Raw genomic sequence first — 18,852 nt, 5'->3', positions numbered from 1 at the left:
TACTCGTTAGTATCTCAAAATTATTAAAAAAGAAAAAAAATCAAAGTAGCAAAAACGGTAAACTGTTGTATATTGATTGAATAAACTGTGAAAATCTAGCAAAGAGGATTGTTTCTGAAAGGAACGCACATGGACATTAATGAACTTGAAGAATACTTCGACATTCAGACAGCCTCTTTAACTACATAAGTGATATTGCATCATTCAATGCAGAACTACAGTTATGATATCTCTTTAGACTGAGACATGGCAAAGTACTTATTTAGCAAACACCAGATTAAGTTCAGACCTCAACTATAGCAGGAAAACATTTGATCAAATTATAAGGGAATTAGAAGTTAGGCTTCATGACAATTTTTAAATCAGACTGAAGGAAAGAATCACTATATCCTCAGATAAAAGCTGCAGTTGCTGATCTTAATTTCTCATTGATAAGCTTAGAAACATGTACAAAAATTCCCTTCATGCACCAAGTTGACAATCAAGCTGCCGTAAGAAAAATGATAGATCAAAGAGAATTGTAATGTAGCTCTAGTACCTCAGGCAAACCCTTTAACAAACCAAACTTCAGTAGAAACTTCTTCTGATTGCAGTCCAGCATTTCACTTAAGCTACAACTGACATCCTTCTCTTTCAAAAGTCTGTGCCGCAACTCTATTCTCTTCTTTAAACCGTGCCGAAAGAAGTCAGGGTAATTAGCTACTTCAACAATTTGCCTCCCCATCACCTCAACCAAGAACCTAATCCTAGGTTCTAAAGAATTCTTGTTGCTCTTGATAAGATTAAGGGGATATCCAGTCACCAGAGCTACTATCTATCCTCAAATCCACATCTTTTTAGATATGCAAAATTGGGTCTAAGAATCTTGCTCACATCTCTACACAAGACCTCAAGAAAGTTCATGGCCACTGTTTGAAGATCTGTCTCAGACCAACCAACTGATTTTAAAAATTCAGAGGTAGGGCGTAGCCTTTTGTCAACACTATAACCCATTATAAAAAGGTATTTAGCGTGAACTTTACCAATCATCCGTTCTCTGTTAAGGCCAATGGTGGCAAGGAAGTCAACTATTTCTGTGAGTTTAGATTCAATGCTATAGCTAATGAGCCTTGGATTTAGCACTATCATTTTGCCTAGTTGCTTTTCAGGGACCCCCAATGCTTGAAAGAAAGCCAAGAGTGGACAAAGCTTTTCTTCCACACTGTGAGAGACTATGTGAGGGAATCTAGCAATGGCAGAAGCGACTTCATGGGGTTTAGTTCCCAAGGTAGGTTAACGATTTTATGAGAATTCAATCGCTAGAATTGATGAAAGTTTTTAAAAATTTTATCAAAATTTTTATAAAATATGATTGATCATTTAAATGTATTTTTTTAATTAAAATTTTAAAATTAATTAAAATTTAAAAATTAATTAAAATTTATTAAAAAAATTTTAGGTATGTAAAATCAAAGTTAAATCTAAAAATACGATTACGAGTGAAAAAAATATTAACACTTACATATTGTTAATTCGAAAAATAGTATCAATTAAACATGTTTAATCCTTTGATTTTGATAACATGATCTTTTTTATATTTAAATTTAATTTCCTATAATTTATTTATAAAAAAATTCTTTGTTGTGAAATTAACATTAATATTATTATTTCATATTCTATAAATTTTCTAATAATTTGGCCAAATTTATAAAAATTTTTATTTAGAAAATATTTCAAAAAAATTGACTACTCACAAAATGTTTAAAATTTCGTTATAGAATATTTTATTTATTTATTAAAAAAATTTTAAGAATATCCTGACTCTTTAGTGAGTTTTCAATAACAAATTTTAAGATTATCTCAATTTTTTGATGAGATTTTCAATAAAATTATTTTTTATTGATGATAATTAAGGAATTTAATTAATTAATTAATTTCTATTATGATTAATTTTTATTGTGATTATTTATTGTTTATTGTTTTTATCTTTTTTATTATATAAAAAATTTTAGATTATTTTGACTTATCGACGAAATTTAAAAATGTTAATCTTTTACTTGTATTAAAAAAATCAAACTCTTTTAATTTTCTTTAAAAATTACATTTTTTAGAACATTTATTCAAATAATCCATTATTATTATTATTATTATTATTATTATTATTATTATTATTATTATTATTATTATTTTATTTTTTATTTTTTATATTGTTTAAATAAACATTTATACTAGCAAAAGTAATTTTGGATTATTCCAACTTTATGGTGAAATTCAAAAAATTATTTTTATTTACAATAATTAAAAAAGAATCAAACTCTTTCAGTTTTCACTAAAAATTACATTTAAAATATTCATTTAAATAATTTATCATTTTTTTAATTTTATTTATCTTTTTTTAAATTTATTTTTTAAGCAAAAATTATTTTTTAAATTATCCCAACACCTTGGCGAAATTTAAATAACCTTTTTTCTTGTAATAAAATTTTATTTTCCTTAAATAGTTAATATTATTATTTTGTTTATGCTTTTCTTTTAATTAAAATCTTAGTATTTTTTATTGCTCATTGTCATTGATAATTATTTATTTTTAATATAAAATATATAAATATATGTAAATATTATAAATTATAAATTATAAAAATCTTAAACAATTAACAAAATCAAATCAAATAAAAAAATTAAAAAAAATAAAAAAAACCTTACAAACTGGTCGGGTTGTCTAATGGGTTGCACACGAATCTTGTATAGGTTGGTTCACGGGTTGACATAAAAATGGTGTCGTTTTGGTAGCCTTTAAATAGGCTAAAATCTCTTTCTTTCTTTTTTTTTCTTTCCCCTCTCTCTACCCCAAAACTCCTCTCTTTAAAACCCAAACTCCCTTTCGTCGACAACCGTAATTACGTAGTTTTCGATCGGTCATCACTATGCCATTGCTGAAAAACTTCAAATGATACTGATAAATTCAAATAATTTATAGATTCCAACTATTTTTTTAGATTTCAGTTGCCAGAATCTTCAACCAGTTACCAAAAATTTTAAATTTTCCTAAATTCTAACGATTCAAAACAATTTCAAAAAAATCTATAAAAATTTCAAATTACTTCTTTTTATTTTTTAAATACTCTTTCAAAACTAGATTTTTCCAAAAAAAATTTAAAACCTCATAGATCAAGAATTTCATTCTCGGGGAGTTTTTTCTTTGTTTCTGAATATTTTTATGTTTGCTGCTGGTTCCTCTGTAAAAGAAGATTGTGATTTTTTTTGCTTATGTGTATGTGTGTGTGTGTGTGTTTTTTTTTTTTTTTTTACAAAAATTAGCTCTATTTATAGAGCTTTTGAGATTTAAATCCCAAATTTTATGAGATTATTTCTTGAAAAAATTTGTCTGGTGATTTTTGGTCATCGAATTTCGTGCTACAAAGTTAGGTAGTGCAGAGTTTTGGTGTACACTGACCTTTGGAGAAGAAAAATCTTTTGGCAACTTGATTTTAGCTACCATAATTAAAATAATTTTTTGACCATTTCCCTTTGTTTTTTTAAGATTAAATAAATAAATAATTAATTAATAAATAATAATAATAATAATAATATAAAAAATTATATATATAAGTTAAAATAAAATCAGACAAAATTGTTGTTTACAGCTGCCCTTCTTTACTTATTTCTAAGAATCAAGAATAAGGCAAAGACAAGAAAACACCAATTTTGTTCGAGCAAACACATACAAAAGACTAAACATTAAACACATATTTTTTGAAAGAAAATTTGAAAGACTCTTTTAAACAAAGGTTTGACAACTTTTGAAAATTTAAAAAGGCTCATCTGACCAAAGGCAATGAAACTTTAAATTCAAAAAGCTCTTTTGCCTAGAGACAATGAAACTTTAAATAGCTCATCTGACAAAACGTAATAAAACTTTAAATTAAAAATCAGAAAAGACTTATAGATTATGCCCTTTGGTCTTACAAATCATGCTTAATTTTGACGGAGTCCTCTGACTAGAGGCTTTTAAAATTAAAGCTCATCTAACCAAAGGCTATGAAGCTTTAAATAGCTCATTTGACCAGAAGCAATGAAACTTTAAAGAAAGTTCCTCTGATCAAAGGCAATAAAACTTTAAATAACTCTTTTGACCAGAGGCAATGAAACTTTAAATTTAAAAGGCTCATTTGACTAGAAGTTATAAAACTTGAAAGAAAAGCTCTTTTGACCAAAGGCAATGATACTTTAAATGTTAAAAAGTTTTTCTAACCAGAGGCTATGAAACTTTAATTAAAAATCTAAAAGGTAATGAAACTTTAAATGATTCCTCTAAATAGAGGGTTCACATTTTTTTTGCTTTTAACTTTTCCTTTTGTTAGTCTTGGATTGTCCTAGATCCATATATTTGTTGTGTCACATACGTGCATGAATGACATTTTCATACTTTTGCAATGTAATGCAATGAATAATGATCATGATGCAAATGCACTTATGATGCAACGAAGAGACCATCCACTTTTTTTTTGTTTTTTTTCTTAAATTCTTAAAATTTTTCATTATCTGTTTCCCTTTTCTTTTTTAATCCCATGCGTTTCAGTAGCTGATTAAGTTCAAATAAAAAGATTTCTCTCCATTTTTCCTATATTCAATGTCTACTACTTTGATGACTTATAAGCCTATCTTTTTATTGAGTTTTGTTCCTTACTATTTTGCTTATCATTTTAAATCTCTTACAAAATAATGTGTCTTTCATAGCATTGTTTTCCCTTCATCATCTTTTGAATTTCATGACAATTATAATCCATTGCATATTTTTCTTTTAATGAAAGGGACAAAGAATGGATAAACAAAAGAGGTATTTTATTTCAGTATAAAGGATAAGTGTTTCATGCATTATCGAAAAAGATATAAAAAAAAAAATAAGTAATCATATAACAAACATTTAGATCATTATGAGCTAATTCATCATGAATTCTTTCTGAAAAACTCTTAATTGATGCCCTTGACTTTTTAAGAACCTAACAAACCAAGCTAGCCCAAAACCAATGAGATTTTTTGGCATATATTGAGAATTAACCCACTTTATTCAATGCTTCTTTATGTAAGACACCTTTTCAGGTTTTCAACTTAGATATATTTTCGGTTCATTTTACCTTTTTGTCTTTTTTTAAGCATAGTACTTTTTTACTGTATTGGCATTGACTAGATTTGGTAAATCATCCCTATCTATTCTTGTTAAGATTAATGCCTTACCAAAAAATGCTTTCTTTACCACATATGGACATTCTCAATTAGGAGTCTATTTTTTTTTTAGGATCTTATTGGTTAAAAAGAATCTTTTTTAATACTAATTCACTTTCTCGAAATTATCGATGGAAAACTTTCTTTTCATGAGTTTGCATCATTCTTCTTTGATATAGTTGACCATGACAGAATGTAACTGATCTTTTTTCTTCAATGAAATTTAATTGTTCATACTGAACACGAACCCACTCAGCTTCTTTGAACTTGACTTCTATAAGAACATATAAGGAAGGAATTCAACTTTAACGGACAACACTACCTCCATCCCATATACTAATAAAAATTGTGTGACTCTTGTAGATGTGCGAATCCAAGTTTGATAAGCATATAATGCAAATGACTTCTTTTCATGCCAATCTTTATCTACATCTATCATTTTTTTTAATAATTCTTTTTATATTCTTATTAGTCGTTTCAACTACCTCATTCATCTTTAGACAATAAGGCACAAATTTGTGGCGTTTGATTTTAAACTGAACACAGACCTCACTCATCATTTTTTTATTCAAATTAAGAGCATTATCCGAAATAATCCTTTCTAAAAGGCTATATCGGCATATGATATTTCTCTTGATGAACTTACAAATCACCATTCTTGTTACATTAACATATGAAGCTATCTCTACCCACTTTGTGAAGTAATCAATCACTACTAAAATGAATCCATGTTCATTTAAAGCTTTTGATGTAATAGGCCCTATCACATCTATTCCCATATAAAGAAAGACCAAGGTGTTGACATAACATACAAGAATGTTAGAGGAATTTGCATCTTGTCTATATAAATTTGACATTTGTGACACTTTCTAACATAGTCGGCGTAATCTTTTTCCATTATCAACCAATAGTATCATGCCCTCATGATTTACTTAGTCATCATATGACTGTTTGCATGAGTTTTACAAACACTTTCGTGGATTTCTTCAAGCAACTTTTTGGCTTCAGCAACATTCAAACATCTCAATAGTATTTGGTCTTAACTTCTCTTATATAAAATTTTTCCATCCAGAAAGAAATCAATCACTAGTCTTCTCAAAGTTCTCTTATCATTTTTTAATATGTGCTTTGGGTGTTGTTGATACTTAACATATTGTAATATGTCAAAATACCATGGTTTTCCATTAACTTCTTTCTCAACATTTGAATAGTGAGTTGGTTTCTCCCGTAAGTTCAACTTGATGGGTTAGACTTTAGCGTTTTCATTTAGCTTAAACATTACATCAATATAGCCAAAGTATTTGCCATCTGATTCTCTTCTTGAAGTAAATGATAAAATCAAATATTTTAAATTTTTTATCAACTTTATTATGTACTTTTGGTATATAACCAACTTTGAATCTCTAGTTTTCCATTTTTCTTGCAATTGGTAAATGACTAAAACAGAGTCTCTATAAACTTTCAATGTATGGGCTTTCCTTTCAAAAGTAACTTGAAGACCCATAACATATGGTTCATATTCTACTACATTATTAGTGCAATGAAAACTTAGTTTTATAGTGATTAGGTAGTAATCTCCTTTTGGAGATATCAAAACTACTCTTATACTATGCCCCAAAACATTTGATGCACCATCAAAATACATCTTTCATATACCTTCATTAGGTATTTTTTTTTTTTTTTTATCTATGTGCAATATAGACATTAAGTTTTCATTTGAAAAATCAAACATCACCAACACATAATCTTCATGAGCACATTTTGTAAGAAATTCAACAATAGCACTTCCTTTTATTACCTTTTGAGACACAATACGATGTCATATTTAAAAAATAGCACTTGTCATCTTGTTATTCTTCTTGATAATAAAGGTTTTTCAAAAATATACTTAATTGGATCTAACTTCGCAATGAGCCAAGTGGTATGATACAACATGTACTATCTGAACCGATGAGACGTCCAAGCTAGTACATAACACATCTTTTCTAATGGTGAATGCTTGGACTTGTAATCAATGAACTTTTTGCTCATATAGTAAATGGTTTGTTCTTTCATTTCTATTTCATCATGTTGCCCCAAAATGAATCCCATTGATTCTTCATGCACTATCAAATATAAGATGAGAGGTCTTTCAAATACAAGCAACATTAATACTAGTAGATTTGATAAATATTATTTAACTTTTTTAAATGCCATTTGACAATCTTTGTCCCATTCTTTTGACCCGTATTTTCAAAAAATCTTGAATATGGGGTCACATTTGGCTATAAGTTAGGAAATGAAATGAGTAATATTATTCAATCTCCTTAAAAACCTCTTTGCTTCTTTTTATGTACACAGAGATAGTAGCTCTTAGATGATGCATATCTTATTTGGATTCACCTCAATTCCTCTTTTATTGATGATAAATCCCAATAATTTTCCTGAGGTTATGCCAGAAGTGCATTTAACTGGATAAAGCTTGAGCTGAAACTTTCTTAATCTCTCAAATAATATTATGAGATTAGCTACATGATTTTTTCTTTATGAGATTTGACAATCATGTCATCCACATACACCTCTATATCTTTATGCATCATATCATGGAATAGAGTTACCATGGCTTTTTGATAAGTTACCTTAGTATTGTTTAAACCAAAGGCTATGACTTTATAGCAAAATGTTCCCCATAATGTCAAAAAAATAGTCTTCTCCATATTTTCTTGTGCCATCTTGATTTGATTGTAGCCTGAAAACCCATCCATAAATAAAAATAAAAAATGCCTAAAGGTATTGTCCACTAAGGTGTCAATGTAGGGCAATAGAAAGTTATCTTTTAGACTTGTTCTATTCAGATCTTGATAATCAATACACATTTTTATTTTGCCATCTTTCTTAGGTACTGAAACTATATTTGTCATCATTCAGGATATTTGACCACTTAAGAATCTTGCATCAAATTACTTTTTTATTTTTTCCTTTATTTTCAACAATATTCAAGCTTCATTTTTCTTAACCTCTATTTAAATAGTTTGCACTCGGGTTTTAGAGGTAACTAATGTACTACGATATTAGTATCCAACCCTAGCACATCTTAGTGCAACCAAACAAATACATTTACATATTCATGTAATAATTTTATCAACTATTGCTTTAGTAGTGATGACATTGAAGTACCAATCTTAACCTCTTTTTTAGTTTTTTTATCCCCCAAATTGATAACTTTAATGGTTTCTTGATGAAACATGATTTGCTTTTCTTCTTGTTTCATTAATATCAAAAGTTTCGAGGATATTGCATGATTTTTCACATTCTCTTCATCGTTGAGTTCACCAATATAAACAAAATTTTCAAAATCAAATCCTAGAATATTATCATGATGATTTTCAGCTTCATTATTTGAGTAACTGAAAGTGAATGAAATGGACAAAAAATAGATGGATGTATAATAATGCAAGGAATGGAAATGAAAGAGGCAAAAGAAATGGACAAATGCATTATACTTGTCATTTATTCAATTGAAAATGAGAAAACAAACACACATAAGACATTTAATGCTTTTAACAAAAGTATTTAAATTAGGTTCAACACATTACTTTAAAAAATTTTTAAACAAACAAGCAGCTTTTCAACATGTCAATTCTTCAATTATGCACCAAGAAGAGTAGGATACACCTATGGATAACCTAAATCTTAGTACATCTTTTCACCTACCATCTATATTGAAAATTTAGTAAAGATATCCTCTAATGATAGTGTAAACTCTTTTTCTATGTTTCTTGCTATATTTGGATAGATATAATTAGATGAAATGACAGTCTCATAAAGAGAAAAAAAAGACAAGCCTTCAGTTTCTACTTTTTTCCCCAAAAAATAAGCCAACCTTTTTTTTTTTTTTCTATGAATTTCATCCTTCTTTTTTAAGTAAACTTGTATCTCAAACTAAATCGATCATCTTTTTCAGGCATCATCCATGGTTGCTGCATCCCCTGCAAGTTAAACCACACTTATTGTCCTTTTTCTGTCACTTCTTTAAGGGTCATCTTGAAAGCTTTAGATAGACATGAAATAGGCACTTTTGATTTTTTACCCACATAGGTTGCATTAACAAATTCAAAGGATCTGAATGAACATTTTGGTGCTTTTCTTAATTGCTTTAACACATAATGCAGTAGATGGTTTAGTCACCAGTAACAATGACCACTTTTTCATCAATTATAAATTTCATCTTCTGATGCAAAGTGAAAGGAATAGCTCCTACCATGTGAATCTATGACCCTCTTAAAAGACAACTATAGGAAAGAGTAATATCTATGACTTGAAAGACTAAGTCAAAAGTACATGGGTCGATTTAAATTGGTAGCTCGATATTGCCTATCATTTCATGACGAGTCTTATCAAAAGCCCTCACGATCATATGACTCGTCTTCATGTAAGACATGTTAACTAATAATCTAAATAGTGTAGTTATAGGCATGACATTGAAAGAAAATCCATTATTAATAAGCATTTTGGTCAATGTGTGATCTTTGTATCTTATGGAGATATGTAAAGCATTGCCATTGCCTTTACCATCAAGTGGAATTCGTCATCATTAAATAATATGAAATGTTTTACTGTGATATTTCTCATCATGCAATCAAGTTTTTCTTCAGATATATTGTGAGCTACATAAGTCTTATTAAGTACTTTGATAAGGCATTTCTATGAAACTCAAAATTTAGCAATGATGAAAGCATAGAAATTAAAGCTAATAAGCGATTCAATTGCTCCACCACACTATACTCACCGTGTTTAATAAGTTTCAAAAAGTTACAAATCTCTTTTTTTGTAACCAGATTCTTACATTCTAGGCTTAGGACTAAAGTCGGGTGAATTTCTTGATCATTGGGTGGTTTATCTTTTTTTTTAAGCTCATCTTCCCTTCTTTTACGTTTTTTTTTGTACTTTCTCAAATGCTTATGGGGTATAATATTGCCCACTTCGAGTTATATACCTACACCAATTATGTTTGCTGTGTTTACATCACATGAGCCACATTGAAGGGAATCATTATCCAAACCTTGTGATATAATATTACAATCATATTTTTAAGGGACTATCTTATCAGTTTTGTATGAAAATGGGTTGGAGACCTCAGTTGTTACCTTTGGCATAGTCATACAAACTGGTTTATCAATTTTAGCACTCGATTTTCATTATAAAAAATGGTGATAGGTTTAAAATTCATATAAACTGGCTCATAAACCTTAACCCTTAGTTTTTTTTCATAAAATATGGTAACATGCTTAAAATTCATTCGACAAGGCTTGCTTTTTGGTGAATCTCCCATCACAACATTCATTGAACCTTTTTCATATTCATTATAAAATTTGACTAGTAAAATCCATTGTCTTATGTAATTTCTGTCTAAATGCTTCATAATCTCAAAGTGAGTGACCATCCATCTTTATGTGAAATTTATAAAGTTGATCAGGATTATATGTGAAAATTTCATTATCTGAGTTTCTAAGTATTGGACAAATTATATTGGCTTTCACTAGGATAGCAAATATTTGATCAATAAGGGTTCTGATCTCACTTACTTCTCTTTTAATGTTTCAAGTTGTCTCGTTACTCTAAACATGTATTTATCCCCCACCATGATTAGGTAACGAATTGGCCTCTACACTTGGCCCGACCTTGGTTGTGAAATTCAAAATTTCGTTATCAATCAAGCTTTGCACCTTACATTTGAAGGCCGTATAATTTTTCAAAGAATGGCCCTAAATTTCATAATGATAGTCATAAGAAGCTTCAGGATCATACCACTTCGAATATGGAGGTTTTAATGGCTCTATAAGTTGTCGGGCCACAAAGTGTTTCTAGAATAACCAAGGGAATAATTTCGTGCAAGTTATAAGAATTGGATTAAATTATTGTTGCTCTCAATTATTTTAAGCTTCCATTCAATTAAAGTCTTTGGTGTTTAATTGAAAAAAAAGTCATGGTAGAGATGCCCAAGGACAAACATTGGTTTGGAAAGTAAGTATCTAGGTTTACATTAGTTGGTAATAATATGGGTTTTAAGAAATATTTGTAATGGTTGGTTAAGAAGGCTGGTATACATGATATGAATGGTATGGGATAAAAGGTCTTAGTTTTGGTTTTTTAATGGTGATAGCTTGCATTTTTTCTTTTTTCTTGGGTGGTCCTTTCTTTTTTTTTATTTCTTTTTTATCGAGAAACGTCACCCATTTTTCAATTCAAGAATAGTGGATTCAAGATAGGTTATTTTTTTATTTTGTACTCTACTTACTAATTTGACCATAACTTGAGTTATACAAATCCAAATCACAAACTGTTTAAAGATTTAAAAACTATACTTAAAGATCTTTCAATCCATATAAAGTTCATTACCTAATTCATTGTGTATGAATTATAGTAAATTTTCAAATTTAACCATTGTGCAGTTTTTAGACAACTACAGAGTGTTTAGTAAAAATTCAAAATCTTTTCTTAAAAAATTTGGATTTTAATTTTGTTTAATCCATTAGAAAGTAGACTCAAAGAGCTTTCCAACCATATAAAATTTAAATATTAAAACTTTATGAATTAATACAAAAAAATAAAACAAGTTCAATGTTGGAAAACTTTGTTATTGTAAAACAACTTTCTTAAGTTAATCTATTTCTCAAAACCAATATTATCAAAATTGTATTAAGTCCAAAATGAATAAGTTCACTTTAAAAACAATAATTGTACTTTCATTTAAGCTCAAATAAATAATCTTTAAAGATAGATTTGATTTGAGAATTATGAAAACAAAGAAAGGTTTGTTTAAGCTTTAAAAATCATATTATTTATTTAGTACCAAAATATAAAACTTAAGAACCTGTACTAAATAAATCTTTTTCAAAATCTTGATCAAGTTTATTTAGCTTTAATGTTTTGTCATTTCAAAATAAGAATCAATTCAAGGCTAACATACTTGTATTGAATAATAACTTCTTTGGTTAGATCTTTTCATGAATGAATCTAACTTCTATCTAATTAAATATACCATCTGGCAGTTGATCCTGTAAGACTATTCTAAAAGCAATGGATAAGCAACTTGTTGTTATCTGTATGCTTAGTTATTTTTCAGCAGAGCATGATGATATGTGCTAAGAGGTATTTGGTTCTATCATATTTTTCAAATTTTGGTACTTTAAACTTTGGTGGACTTACAAATCTGAAACCAAATTGAGTTCACTTGCATCAATTGTGTTAAAAATATTTACACCTTTAACAGTTCATAGTCTTTCTTTCAAAAGATCTAATTTTTATTGTACTTTTATATTCTCATATTATTCAGACATGCTTTTTTTTAGTTTTTTCTGTTTTCTAGGTCATCTAAATCTGGGATCATAATGGGCTCAACATGACTTGCCCCAATGTTTAAACCAACGTGTCTTTGACTTTGTTGTTAAATTATGAAAGAGGATAAATTAAACTGAGCATGTGGTTACCTTTCAAGCTGTGTCATTTACGGATACATTTGATGAGAAGCTCGAACATACGGTGGAGTGAACCCTGGTAGATGCAATAGATCTTCTCTATCTCTAGTGTTTTCTTAGGCTTGAGGTTTTTTCTCAATTGTCACTTTTTCAACTACCCTTTTTCCCTTGGACATTTTCCTTGTCATGTCCATCGTTGCAACCATTTCTTTTTGAGTCTCTTCTTAATACCTAATCATTTGTTTTATCAATTTTTGGTGAGACTTAATCATTTGCTATTGCATATTAAACTGAGCTTTCTTTATCCTTTCCATTTTAGATGCTTACTCATTTCTTTCGATTTTGACTTGTGAACAAGTATTGTAACGATGACGAGTGGTCTAATCTATGTTTTTTGATAGCCTAACTATCCTTACATCTAATCAAGTTAAGGGAAACTCTTTGAGATTTGTTATTTTGAGATCCTTTTCTTTTAGTCATGACATACATATATATATTTTTTAGATTTAGTATTGAATAAAATACATGTATGATGCATGAATGCATGAATGCAAAGGATATGCTTATTATATATCCAATATTTACAAAAGATTTTAAGTCTAAACTTGAATTACCACATCACAATGTCACATTATTCATACTGAATACTTCTTTCATTACAATATTAAAATTTTCAAATGCAATGCCTTGCATGCTTGTACTATTTATAAGCACTATCTAGAAAATTGGTCAAGTGTTGGCTATACTATCCTAAGTAAGCTTTTTCATTTACTTGTTTATCTTTTTAGGCTATGTCTCTTACTTTTGAAGTTGACTTCTCTTATCTGTTCTACTGGATGAGTGGTTTGAAATTCCTTCAACAAACTTTTTCCTTTCAATACTGTGTTCTATGTTCAAATTGATCTTGTTCCTCTCTCAAAACTTGAATGGCTTCACATCGATAGTGCATTTATTGTTCAAGTCCTCTACGAGACGAGACCTTATAGTATCTTCTTTTCTTCCACAGACTGACTAAGCTCTTTTTCCTTAGATAATAAATTAGACTGGAGTTGTTATACATTTTTTTTTAATTATTCAAGCTCGTGGTCATTAAAGTGACAAACTTATGCCAACTTTTAGAATCTCTTATTGCTTTTTTTTAAGCCTTCGAGATTTTGCTTCACTTTTATTAGTTTAATCTTTCTACTCATTAATCTCATGCTGAAGCTTTTTTTTTTCAACCCTCATATTTTTTTTTATTATTCAAATTTACACTTCATAATCTTTATGTCCTTAGGGATCTTTTCACAATGTGTGTCTTCTTGGTGGCATGGTTTTTCTTGTTTAGAACTAACTTTGCTTGTGATACGTTGACCCTTTTATATTAGATATTCAAGTGTGGCTTTGTCTATATACCCCTCATAGGTTTGTTTTCATTCTTTGATAATCTCTTTCACCTTTTTAAGAAATCCTAGCTTTTCGAAAAAGAATTCTAATTCTTGAAAGCTATAAGTCATCAAAATGAATTGCTCTGACCTCAGTTATCGATGAAACATTACTGGATCATAGCTTACACCTCTCTACGGCCCTAAGAGTGGAACCCAATGCTTGTCACCACACTTATACAACAAGTGGCTTCTCGTGGCATTCATGGAGCTCTTTATATAACATGAGTACCAGTGAGATTTTGTAAAATCAATACACATTCTTTCTTAGACATTGATTCTGGCCACTTAATATTGTAGCATTCTACAATTGGCCTACTTGTATTACTATAAGTAGGATGAAATTTACCCATAAGATGCTGAAGATGACTTTTTACCTAAATATAGAATAACTGTATACACTTTTATGAAACATCTTCCTATTCTTCAATAGTTATTCAATGATATAAAATTTTTTACCAGTATAGAAGGAACATGATTAATTTTATTGTCCACCTGCTTGAGGAAGTTAATTACTAATAATTTAATGTGCCCCAAGACTTTCAAGAAAATGATCAAGCCATAAATTATCAAAGTTATCATTCTTATGCCTTATTCATTATTTAAGTGTTTGATGATGAAATCATGCAAGATTTGTTGTAGGATGCAATCATTTTTGCCTTTTGTTTGGATATATAAGTTCACATTCTAAGTGGAGACCTCCATCATACAAGCAAGTTTTTTTTAAGATCTAAGTTTTTAATCTTGCCAATAGATTTTATCAGGTTAAAGGGATGAAAACATAGCAATGTAGTATACTCTTCGATCGTCGGGATTATATGTATCTCGTTGAACATGAAACATCTGTATACAAAGTCTCAAAACTAAACTAGAGCTCTTATCAACTGATATTCTATAGACACTTCAAAGAGTAAAGCAATATGACCATATTTTTCCTCGAAAGTCATTTTCATAAGAGTTGTTATTTAGTGTCAGATCTCAACCAACTCAGAGATGTCATTTTGTTGAAGTCCTAAATTGATTTCTTTAGGCAAAATTCCCTATTCAAATTCTTTCATATAGTTTCATATTCTGCTTTAGGCTTTTAATGATAGAGTTATCATCATATTAGTTTCTTCATACATGGTGGGCTTCGAAACTGAAAACATCATGATGGTGTTTTTATAGCAAAACCAAAACTCTTTTGACTAATATTGCATAACAACAAGCACATCCCATATGGAAGTGTTTATGATGATGCATGATCATGAAACAAAAAGAGAGTAAAACAAAATAGTGTTAGTAATCATATTAAAATAAATATTCCTTCGTGTCTTAATTTGGGGTATAATATTCAAAAATAGTATGGCTTTACATAAAGTTAGTATCTTAAGGTTCACTATATTCATGGTTTGCTAATTAACATAGGCTAAAAAGGTTCCTAAATTAATCCCCATTGTCATCCACTTTGGACTAGTAAGGTCTTTGATCCTCACCCATAGCGGATTACCAACAAAAAGGGTTTAACTTGAGTGGAAGTATTTCATTAACCCAAGCGGAGTTATTATAACCTCACAAAAGCATAGATACTCTACTCTCTCCTAAAAATGGATAGATTTAGAAGCCCGAGTAAAGAGCTCATGCATGAATGCAAATGTGCATATGCATGAGGGAATGGAAAAATTATTAATCAAAATAAAATCAACAATATAATTAGCAACAATATAAGACAAATAAAATGACATAATAGAACTAAATGAATCCATCAAATTTTTACCCTTTTTTTTACTTATTTTTATTCTAAGATGAGATAAGAAATTAAAATTAAATATCGAAAAGACCATAAAATCAAAGTTTAGATGACACGTGTTTAATTTTGACTTGACTCTCTAGTGTCCCCAATGGAGTCACTAAGCTATCATAATAATTTTTCATCCAGGGGAACTCGATCGCTAGACTTGGTGAAAATTTTCGAAGTCACTACAAATCTTTTTTTTGTAAGTTGTGATTGGTCACCCAAAAATATCATCTTCTAATAAAAATCTTAAAATTAATTAAGATTCACTAAAAAAAGTTTAGGTCTACGAAATTAGAGTTAGGTCTAAGAATACGATTACAAGTAAGGAAGGTATTAGCACCCTTACATTTGCCGTTTGAATAGTGATACGAATTAAACATGTGCAATCCTTTAATTTTGATTATATGGTCTTCTTTATATTTAAATTTAATTTCCTAAACTTTATTTATAAAAAAAAAAATCTCTTTGTTGTGAAATTAACATTATTATTATTATTATTATTATATATTCTATAAATTCTCTAACACTTTGACGAAATTTATAAAAAATCTTTATTTAAAAAATATTTAGGAAAAATTGATCATTTACAAAATTCTTGAAATTTTTCATAGAATATTTTATTTATTTATTAAAAAAAGATTTTAAGAACATCCTGACTCCTTGGTGAGTTCTCAAAATTTATTAAATAGATTTTAGGATTATCCGAACACTTTGGCGAAATTTTAACAAACTTTAAGATTATCTCAACTTTTTTATGAGATTCTAAATAAAATTATTTTTTTATTGATAATGGTTAAGGGATTTAATTAATTAATTAATTAATTAATTAATTTTTATTGTGATTATTTACTGTTTATTGTTTTTATCTTTTTTATTATATAAAAAATTTTAGATTATCACAACTTACTTGTAAAATCTAAAAATATTAATCTTTTACTTGTATTAAGGAAAATCGAATTATTTCATTTTTCTTTAAAAAATTAAATTTTTTATAACATTTATTCAAATAATCCATTATTGTTATTTTATTATTTTATATTGTTTAAAAATAATTATTTTTACTTACAATAATTAAACAAAATCAAATTCTTTCAATTTTCTCTAAAAATTACATTTAAAAGATTCATTTAAACAATTTATCATTTCTTTTTTATTTTATTTATCTTTTTTTTAATTTATTTTTTTGAGCGAAAATTATTTTTTAAATTATCTCAATACTTTGGTGAAATTTAAATAATCTTTTTGCTTGCAATAAAATGTTATTTTCCTTAAATAGTTGTTGTTATTATTATTATTATTATTATTATTATTATTATTATTATTATTATTATTATTATTATTTTGTTTATCCTTTTATTTTTTAATTAAAATCTTAGTATTTTTTATTTTTATTGTTTATTGTTAATGATAATTATTTATTTTTAATATAAAATATATAAATATATATAACTATTATACATTATAGAAATTTTAAACAAATAACAAAAATCAAATCAAATCAAAAAATAAAAATAAAAATAAAATGAAAAAAAAAAACTTATAAATGGGTTGGGTTGCGCACAGATCCTGTGCAGACTATTCCACAAGTTAGACACAAAATGGCATTATTTTGGTAGCCTTTAAATAGGCCAAAATGTGTTTCTTTTAAAAAAAAAAAATTTTTCTTTCCCTTCTCGCTCTACTTATAGCTCCTCTCTCCCCAAACTCTTGCCACTGCAGTTACCCAGTTTCTAATTGATCACCATCGTGCTATCACTGAAAACTTCAAACGGTGCTAGTAAATTCAAATAATTTCCATATTCTAACTTTTTTTTCAAATTTCGGTTATTGAAATCTTCAACTAGTTGCTGAAAATTTTAAATTTTCCCAAATTCCAATGACTCAATAATTTCAAAAAAATCTCAAAAATTTTCAAATTACTCTTTTTTATTTTTAAACACTATTTCAAAACCAAATTTTTCAAAAAAAAAATTCAAACTTTTTAGATTGAGAATTTCATTCTCATGGGTTTTTTTTTTCTTTGTTTATTATTATTTTTTTTTTTGTGTTTGCTACTAGTTCTTTTGTTAAAGAGGACTGTAATTTTTTTTCCTTGTGTATGTTTCTTTTTTTTTTTATTTTACAAAAATTAACTCTATTTATAGTTTTTGGGATTCAAATATCAGATTTCTTAAGATCATTTTGTAAAAAAATTTATCTAATGACTTTTGGTCACTGAATTTCATACTATAAAGTTAAGCAACATAGAGTTTTGGTGCATTAAATTCACTGACCTTTGGAGAAAAGAAATCTTTTGACAGTTTAATTTTAGCTGTCAGAGTTGAAACAATTTTTTTGATGCTTTCCTTTTCTTTTTTTTTTTTTAAGTTAATAATAATAATATAAACAAAATTATATTTAAGTTAAAATAAAATTAGACAAAATCGGTGCTTACAATAGCAAGGCGATCTACCATGGGGACATGCTTCTCATTGAGACCAAGAGTAAGAATTTTAGGGCACCATGAAACAACAGATGGTAGCTTTCTCTCTTGAATACCAATGCTTTTTAGGTTAGACCAGTTTTCAGAGACTCTTTCCTTCTTAACACCCTAAAGGGGCTTACACTTCTTGAACAATTCATTGATACTTTTATCATCAAAACCTTTGTCTCTGAAGAACTACACGATGCTACTACCACTTTAACTGCTGGCAACATCCGTCTGTTGCAAAGGCGAGCAGGACCTTAATCTCTAGAAACAATCCTAAATTCATATTAACTTGAAGTCTCCAAGTAAAATATGTTGCAATGGAGCTATAGTAGAGAAACTAAAAGGCACATGCATTTTTATGCGTTGAGCGGTTACCAAATGCAGTTACTTTATTAGTGTTGAAAATCTTAAACAAGTTACTTGAAAGATGTCGGAGCTGGGAAGGGGGAGAGGGGAAAAAATGTGAAATTGTTAGCTTCCCTGGTATTATCAAGAGAACTAATACAAATAATCACTACCAAA

General features: G+C 28.3%; 1 pseudogene; it reads right to left on the bottom strand.

Annotated features, from left to right (window-relative positions):
* Positions 1 to 61: 61 nt before the first annotated feature.
* Positions 62 to 18,613, bottom strand: LOC111281624 (transcription termination factor MTERF6, chloroplastic/mitochondrial-like; annotated as a pseudogene).
* Positions 18,614 to 18,852: the final 239 nt, after the last annotated feature.

Source organism: Durio zibethinus, chromosome 5 (genome assembly GCF_047325235.1).
Source record: "Durio zibethinus cultivar Kanyao isolate XHJ-2024 chromosome 5, ASM4732523v1, whole genome shotgun sequence".
In the NCBI taxonomy this organism is placed as follows: Eukaryota; Viridiplantae; Streptophyta; class Magnoliopsida; order Malvales; family Malvaceae; genus Durio; species Durio zibethinus.
This window is presented reverse-complemented; position numbering and strand designations above follow the sequence as displayed.